The sequence below is a fragment of the Triticum urartu genome, unplaced genomic scaffold (assembly GCF_003073215.2).
Source record: "Triticum urartu cultivar G1812 unplaced genomic scaffold, Tu2.1 TuUngrouped_contig_8532, whole genome shotgun sequence".
NCBI classification, from domain to species: Eukaryota; Viridiplantae; Streptophyta; class Magnoliopsida; order Poales; family Poaceae; genus Triticum; species Triticum urartu.
In genome coordinates, this window is record NW_024119492.1 from 2,566 (window position 1) to 11,855 (window position 9,290).

At 41.3% G+C, this 9,290-nt stretch overlaps 1 long non-coding RNA gene across 2 annotated transcripts; it reads left to right on the forward strand.

Annotated features, from left to right (window-relative positions):
- Positions 1-3,806: 3,806 nt before the first annotated feature.
- Positions 3,807-7,838, forward strand: LOC125531957. 2 transcript variants are annotated; one of them, XR_007293642.1, is made up of 6 exons: positions 3,807-4,975; positions 5,625-5,695; positions 5,936-6,074; positions 6,307-6,408; positions 6,983-7,151; positions 7,299-7,838. It is a non-coding gene; the product is annotated as an uncharacterized LOC125531957 (long non-coding RNA). The 2 variants fall into 2 exon arrangements; XR_007293643.1 differs by lacking the exon at positions 5,936-6,074.
- Positions 7,839-9,290: the final 1,452 nt, after the last annotated feature.

The following is a 9,290-nucleotide window of genomic DNA, read 5'->3' on the forward strand; positions in this document are numbered from 1 at the left end:
AACCTTCCCATAACAATTTCCATGTACAATTTTTCACCTTTTGCGGCACGTTGATTTTCCAAAACATGCGCCATACAGGTCGCTCCTCATTAAGCCTTGTGCTTGTCACAGCGCCACCTTGTTCTTGGATGTGATGTGAGACTGCTAGGTGGTATGCACTACGAACAGTAAAACAACCATTCTTTTCTGGATGCCATGCCGGAAAATCTTCTGTTAGTCTTGGCGGCACCTTTATCTTCAGAATCTCATTAATGTCCGCCTCAATGAAGTTCTCATTCAGCCTCTCCTCATTCCAGGACCCATCCGCTAATAGGAACTGCACTACCCTAGTGAGCCTGCAAGTTCCTCTCTCGGTCGACGGACGCCGTGACCCACCTTGCGGTATCCACGGATCCCGCCACACCCTTACATTTTTCCATTGCAAATTCTCCATATCATACCTTTCTTCAAAAGCTCTAGGCCATGTTCTATCCCCCTCCACACAAGAGACACATTCCCTGGGAATACGGTGTCAAGTAAGTTACCCCGTCGATAGTACTTTGCTTTCATCAATCTCGCACATAGACTATCCGGTCTTTCTAGCAATCTCCAAGCTTGCCATGCTAGGAGAGCTTGATTAAACATCCTCAAGTCCCGAAAGCCAAGACCCCCTCTGATTCTTTGGGCGTATCATTGTTCCCATGCAATCTAGTGAGTCTTATGCCTTCCATTCTCCCCTCCCCACCAATAACTGCGTATCATACGAGTAAGATCGTTGTATTGACATCATTGATAGAGTAAAATTCATCATATGTCTTAAATGTATGAAATGATATATTCCGGACGTCCTAAAACTATTACGGATGTGTCAATTTTTATCGAGTTTGGACTTTGTTTGATATGGATATTATGCGAAACAAAAAATATGCAACAAACAGAAACTGGTACTGGGCACTGGATCAATATGTTAGTCTCCAAAATAATATAAACGTTGCCAAAAGTATATATTGGCATGGACAATCAAAAATTATAGATACGACGAAGGCTTATCAAAGTCCTCTGAAGCTTAACTGATACATACACTTTCTTGTTTCTCTGAAGCTTAACTGATGTGCTTCTCTGTAGCTTAGGTACTATGTTTCTCTTTAGCCTAATCATTTCACCATTTGTAAGTAACTTCTTTTCCTTGCAGATTGGCAATTGTGGCTATGTTTAATGGGTTGATATGGAGTATCCTAAAGCTACTAAAAAAGCTCTTCAGAAGCTTTGGATAAGATATGAAGATTGTTGTGCTGCTAGAACCAAGGAAGGGGCTGATCATGCACAAATAGTGCTTTAAGCTTGAAGAGGAGGTTAATAATGATACCCTGCAGTACAAGAACCTTCTTACTAAAGTGAAAAAAAATGCTCAAGCAACAAGTGGAAAAGAATCGTCAACAAACTTACAAGAAAATAGTGTCAAAGGACAATGAAGGCTTGTAGAAGCAGCTGGACCAGAAGTAGTATGTCATTGAGGATATGAAGGCCATTCAGAAAGCACAAGGAGAACTGACTAGGAACCCGAGGACTGAGCTGCATGAGCTAAAGAAGGATAGGGATATCCAGGGACTCAAGAAGGAGATGTGTGTGCTCAAGGCTGAACTCCAAGACCACAAGAAGGAAAAGAAACAACTTATGAAGGACAAGATTGAGGTGATGCATGAGATGGATGGGCTGCAGATGGAGAAGAAGAGGCTGGAGATAGCTATTGCTGAGCTTACCAGAGTTGGAGAAATTCATGAGGGCAAGCTGAAGAAGATCAAGGAGATTTGTGATGAAGACTATGTCATCGAGCTTAGTGGCTGAGACTTAGTCGAATCTAATGCTGTTGTATGCACTATGCTATATATCTACTTTTGTTCCTGCTGTTGTAAGCACTATGATACCTACTTGTGTGTGAGAATCGTTTTAAGCACTATGATAACTATCTAAATTGCTGGTGTTGCAACGGTATAAACTATGTATCAGGTTTAATCTGGGTGCTATCTATTGTTGTATGCACTATGCTACCTATCAAGATAATTGTTTGTGTGTACTATTTATGGAGAGTACTCCACTTATCTATCATGATGTTGCCAAGATGGATGGATGACCACAAGACTTGGTTGCCAAGATGGAGAGTACTCCAAGATGGACGATAAATAACACAACAGGTTGCATACTCAGAATGCACATAGAAGTAGCACATCACTGCACAACACTTGTGATATACAAATTGAAACAAACAACACAACCTAGACCCATAACATGCACCTGGAGTATAATAGGTTCCATACTCTTGCTGTCTTGCATAAGTGCATAAAAAGAAACAATTAATACAATTGATTCATAATAGAAGTAACACAGTAGGGACCATAAAGGATCACAACAAAGACCCATATGATTGCTTGCTAGCTAGCATAACAGCTGACCACATTGTTTGCATTAGGCATTACAACCTAAGATCTGTAGATCTACAAAATATACCACCAACTTCTTCAGCTTCTTGGTGTTCCATGGCCTATTATATATATTAACCTAATATGTACTTACTCTCCATGCACCCACCTCGCTCCTTCAGGATGGACTTGATCTTCTGAAGCTTCTCCTTGCTATCATGCCTACCCTTAAGCAATTCAACAATCACACTCTCAAGGTTCTTCTTCTCCTCTTGAAGAACATCCCTGTCCTCCTTGACCTCCTTGTTGGGGAACGTAGCAGAAATTCAAAATTTTTCCTACGTGTCACCAAGATCTATCTATGGAGAGACTAGCAACGAGGGGAAGGAGAGTGCATCTACATACCCTTGTAGATCGCTAAGCGGAAGCGTTCAAGTGAACGGGGTGCACGAATTACTAGCATACATTTTCCTATTTTACGTTATTTTGCATTATTTGCTAGTCGTTGTTTAATTAGTCGTGGAAACTGTGGAAACCTTAGTATCCCTGATATTATGATTTTGCTCCATGGTTTATATGGTGATAACTCTATTAGTATGAGCGGCATTATTGCCAAACGGTTAAGTCTGAACCGTACCAAGGGCCCCATCTTTGGAGGCATCTATGTTTCACGCCTAGCTGTATATTTTAACATACCTATTAGGCATTATGAAAAGAAAGAAAAAGTGTTGCCTCGTGTTTATCTAGATTATAAAAATATGGTGGCACATGATTTTATTGTTAAGAATAGGGAAGGAGAGCTTAAATATCAATTGTTCATTAATAAACATCATCGTGAGGCTATTACCCTGCCTATTCCTTCTTTGTTTGATTTATCTTCAGGCATGTACCTTATTCCGTTGAAGGCTATTCACGCCTACTGGAACCTTGCACCAGCCGTAGAGCCAGAGCCGGAACCACAAATTGATCCTTCACGACAGTCTAATTACCAGTGGGATCCGGAGATGATTGTCAGCCAGTGGCAATCGGAGTCTTTCTTTTTTTTTTCTCAGTACGACCCCAACTATTATTATGGATATCCGCCAGGCCAGCCGTAGCCATAGACCAACTTAGGCCAAAAGCCTAAGCTTGGGGGGTACGTATTTCCCACCGACATTATATTTATACTCACACACTCATTGCTAGACGTCGGTGCTCATACTTTTTCATTGTATTATCCATGCTAGTTTATTTTCCTTTTTATGCTTTCTTCTTGTGTGTTTAATCTCTTCCTAATAATAAAGCACGGATTGAGTCTCCGGATTCACCGTCGCGCCTTTTTGCAAAATAGTCCCTCATCTTTTATGAAATCAACCCGCACTCCGTATTCATTAATCGATTAAGTGAAAAAGAAAACGATTGGATGGACCTTCTCTCTCTCCCGCACGAGATCGCCATACCCCCGTGCTAGGGTTCCGTCCGCCGCCGCGCCTCACCCTCCGCTCCCAACAACGCTCCCTACTCTCCCGTCCCCTTGCAGTTGTCGTCGTAATCTCCCGTCGCCGGTCAATAGCCCTGAAGAAGCCCCGGCCTCCGGCTCCGTGGAGCACGCCGCTCGCCGGCAGCCGCGATTGAACGCCGGTGGACGCCATAATTGTGCGAGACCCTGCCGCGGCAACTCAACTCGCCACCGCTGCACCAGTCAATTTACCTTGTCGCCACTGCGCCTCCCCAAGCATCTTCGCAATGTGCGCAAGGATACCGCTGACTCTCCGTGGCACCTCTGTCTCCACTTCCCCGTGGCGCTGCTCGCCGGCTCCACAACCATGTCCTCTCCAATCCAGTGTGGCTCACGAACTGCTGCAGAGATGATGCTTGCCGGATCCCATGCAGGCCCTCCTTGCGGACAACCTCCAGCCCACACCAGTTCCCCTGTTCTGGCTGTGCCACCTCCCATGGCTGAGCAGAGCAAGGAGATCAAGAGAGAAAATACTCAATTGATTTTACAGGGCATGGAGATTGTTTTTGATCTTTTTGGTTGTTCGCGGATTCAAGGATAATGGCTCCCACACCTTTCCCCAATGTCTGGGCAAAGCCCAGTCTGTTTCAAAAAAAAATTGCAGCTTGACCGGGCTGAAGGAAGGAGATGCTATGCAAACCGAGAATGAGCATGACAAGCAAAGCGACGAATCAATTGTGCTGCCGGATGTTGGCTGGGTGATTGATCAATATAGATGGAAGCTTCTTGAGGAAAGCCAAACAAGGGGCTGGGACTTGATATTTACAGTTTCGGGTGCAGCAGTGTTGCTAGCATCTTTTTTCTTGCATCTATATACTGATGATGCTTTATTTGGTGTTGTTTCCCGTGGCACTACATTATGGCTTTCTTGACAATGATTTTTGCTGATGTGATAGTTTATTTTTATTTTTTCACTTTCAGTGTAAGGTAAGTGCAAGTAAAACTTCAGTTTCACATTGGCTAAATCAGTCAATGTTGTTTATGCTCCGGCGGCAGTAGAGGAATAGAGCTGGCAAGGAAGGGATCTGTTGGTGGAATTAACAGGGAAAGTAATTCATGAAGTGCCTGGTTGGACCAAGAGGTAATTCACTGTTTTCCGTGTACCATGCAGACCTCCCTGTTTTCCGTGTACCATGCAGTAGTTGATGCAGACTATTTTTGCGCCCAAATACCAACATGGATTAGGCGTTAGTAGTTTCTGAATTGTAGTGTAGAAAACATTGTGTAGCTTATTGCGGTAGCATTTTTTATGGACCAATTTTGTGTTTGAGGCCGAGGTTGGGGGCGCAACTCCTGACGGGGCACCATGCCCTACGAAGGTACAAGTGGCTCACGAGTTCATGGCATGGTTGGCGCTGGAATGACAAAGAAGATTAATGGGGTTGATTGTGAGCATGCTACAACTGAATGGCAAGTAGATAGTCCTATGATTTCTGATGGATTGGAGATGGGAGGGTGTGGTCACTGGTTTCTGTATTTTTTTGTTCGAGCAAGGACAGCGGAAGGATCTGTTGTCCAATAGGAAAACCTAAGCGACGATACTGAATCATGAGATAGGACACACGAGCTTGCAATGGTTGTATTTGAGTGCCTGGCCACGGTGGAATTTAGTACGGGCTCTCCTCTACGCCCTAGAGTATTCTTTCTATTTATTTAATTGAATATGAGAATCCACCCAGGGAACCAACATCCATCTTCTGATCTTTGTCTTGCCTTGAGTGCAATTTCAGCTTGTCCGGTAGTGCTCATGACAAATATCTACAATGAAGAACGAAATACTTGGAGATAGGCTACCAATTCAGTAAGAATAATAGAATATAGATGTCATGGATCTGCTTTTAACTATTACTGTGCTTAGATTTGATCACCCGTTTTTGGGCTGTACTGCAGCCTAAATGTGCTCCTGCTTGCTGTTGCTAAACATTTATATTTCCTGATAGATTATGATCCCCCTCCCCCCTTTACTCAGTTTGGGCCTGCTTGAGCGGATGCATACTAAATTGTAAAAGAAGAGAAACTGAATAACTGAATATGATGGCAGGTGTTCAACTCAGGTTTAGACATTGGGGCACGTGATGTGTCAATCAAACATACTATAGCCCTCATATAACGGATGATGCTGTTTGCAAATTAAGAATTGAATGATGCAAAGAGATTCATGATGTAGAAGAACTTACAAGGTAGTCTTCCAACCCCTTTCATTGGAATTTGATGAAATTCCCAACCACATAGGTCACACACAATTTAAGCCTCCATGGTATTAAAAATGCCATGTCTGTCGGTCCTCTGTTTAGAGGTGTTTTGGTCACATATTCTTATGTAATTACGGTATGACAAAAATAGCACTTAGGTCCTTATCAAACGTATTTCTCCTTTGTTTTGGTCTTCTCTTAATTTGTTTGTTTGCTTCAGGATGCCCCTATATAATCGGCTCCACATTGGCTTGAAGAGATGCAAATGTTTCAACTTCGCCGGAGGTTCTATGTTGGAAGTTGTGTGTGTGGGTGGTTCAAGGTTCTTTCTCATATCCTATTTTTCTCTCTGCAATTTTTGTGTAATGTATGATTTCTGCCTTATAAAAGTTGTATGGTAATGAGCGAGCCTAACCTGAAAATTATTAGACTGACGAGTGCTTTAGTTTGTTAGATGGACATGTTGTAGTCGTAGGAGACACATGCCTTCTATGTTCATGTCATTGTTTTTTTTTAATTTACAATTTACATAGTTTACATTCCATAGTATCCTCCGGTGCCATTGCGAAATGCCTATATGGTTATAAATCCTCTATGATTACAGAGTGCTAACTACCTTTCAGACGTGGAAGCTTAGGAAAAAGCATGTAAACTGAAGCCTGAAAAAATATAATATGAAAAACGCCTTGATTTTAAGTAGCAATAGAGAGAGCATGTTGTATATAATTGAAAACAACTAAAGGAATAGAATGACCAGAGCATTTTTGTGTAGGCGTATAACGAGTTGTCCTTTCTGGTGTTGTTTGTTGTCAAAATTTAAAGTACAGTTGCTTCTAATTCTCCCATGTGCTAAAAGATCCAGATACCAAATAAGCAAGTGAATAATTCTGCTGCAGATCCAGAGGTTAGCTATTCCTTGCAGCTTATATCATGGAACGGGACACCACTGAGGGTTTTCTAAGTCATTGCCAGAGTCTCATAATACCGTATCCTCTTGGGGTCGTCCTATACTGGGTCCACACTATTGTCGCCTATGTCGTCCCGGTAAATATATAGACAAAGGAGGTACATGGTTTGCTTCTTTCAATACAATAAGCAAGTTATATGAACAAATTGCATTGACATGTACTCCCTCCGCTCCTAAATACTATACATGAAAGTTGCACTTGGATTCCATATCTTGCATTAATTCTTCAAACAAAAAATCTGCAGTGTGTGCAGTGGACGAGGATCATCCAGCACGCTGCTGGCCATTTGATCCTGTGACGTGCTAGCTGGAACCTCCTTGACAAGCTGCTTGCTGGATGAGAGGGCGACTTAGGACATGATCAAGTTTGCCCATTTCGTTTGGTTGCAATTTTATCATACTAGCAAATTTGTTTGAGTTGAAACTGAATGGAATTCATGAGAAAACTGCAGGATGTTGAGTGTGAGGCGACCGAAGAGACCAAATTGTTGAGGCGACACGGGTCAAAGCGGAGGAGCAGGGCAGCTCAAGTTCATAACCGGTCAGAGAGGATGAGATCAGAATCAGATGCTACCCGTGTCGTAATGTTACAATTGAGCAAGGGGGCTTGTTCTTGGATTGTTTCTTTCTTTGGTAGGACAAGGTAGTTCTCTAGATTATAAGCATAATAATTACTTGCAAGTTGTCAAGAATTATTTGTTTTGCAACTATAAGATGATCAGACCGACTCAAGGGTATAACTTGTAATATGACAGTTCTTGAATTAGTTGTTTCATGCCATTTGAAATGTTTTACATAACACATTGGACAGTATAGTTAAATGGTTGGTTTCATTCGTTACCTTATCATAAAATTTAAATTCCATCTTTCATATGAAGCTTGCTCGGTTCACCTAAGCAAGAAGTTTGTTATTTTCTCATAGATGAAACATCTTGATTTATTATCAACATGTTGTTTGATGCATATAAGGATCTTATGTTTGACAAGATTGATGTTTGCATCTTTGTTTTGACGCACAAACACTTATACTATATATGGTGATAATAACATTACTTTCACAATGTCACTAGAGATGTACGTAGTTGGCATGTGGAGCAGATTCTGCAATTTTTTTCCCGTTGCAACGCACGGGCATATGTACTAGTTAACCTTAAGAAAAACCAAAAAAAATAGTTGTAGCTTTTAGTTAGTTAAATTTCCATGCTTGTAGTAGTAATTAAAAAGAAAACCCCAAAAAATTTCCTGTTCTTCTTTTGCTTGTTGGCTGTTCTTCTTTTGCTTGTTGGGAGCTTTCCCGTATAAATAGTTTTATTTCTTTTCTTTCCTTTGGGGGTCGATAGGAGAAGACCATAATTAAATTGTTGAAGTAGCTCTTATATGCATTATTGTTTATCTGACAAAAGAGCCCATATTACTTTGTCTTCTTCTGTTTATTGAATGCTTGCAGATTCCAGCTTAGTCCAATGCGCGTGCACTATTCTTATTATTCACATCGTTCGGTCGTGCAAGTGAAAGGCAATTATGATGATATATGATGGACTGACTGAGATGAGAAAAGCTGGTATGAACTCGACCTCTTTTGTTTTTGTAAATATGATTAGTTCATCGTTCCTGATTCAGCCTATTATGAATAAACATGTTTGCAATGACAATTAGAGATCATAGTTTCTTGTGCCATGCTTGATTAGCTATGAGTTATAATGGTTTACGAAAAGCTGGTATGAACTCGACCTCTTTTGTTTTTGTAAATATGATTAGTTCATCGTTCCTGATTCAGCCTATTATGAATAAACATGTTTGCAATGACAATTAGAGATCATAGTTTCTTGTGTCATGCTTGATTAGCTATGAGTTATAATGGTTTACCTTGCGTGCCAACATGCTATTGAGATAGTTATGATGTGGTATGATAGGATGGTATCCTCCTCTGAATGATTTAAGTGACTTGACTTGGCGCATGTTCACGCATGTAGTTGAAACAAAATCAACATAGCCTTCACGATATTTATGTTCATGGTGGATTATATCCTACTCATGCTTGCATTCGGTGTTGATTAATTTTAATGCATGTTCATGACTGTTGTCGCTCTCTAGCTGGTCGCTTCCCAGTCTTTTGCTAGCCTTCACCTGTACTAAGCGGGAAATACTGCTTGTGCATCCAATCCTTTAAACCCCAAAGTTATTCCACATGAGTGCACTATACCTACCTATATACGGTATCTACCTGCCATCCCAAG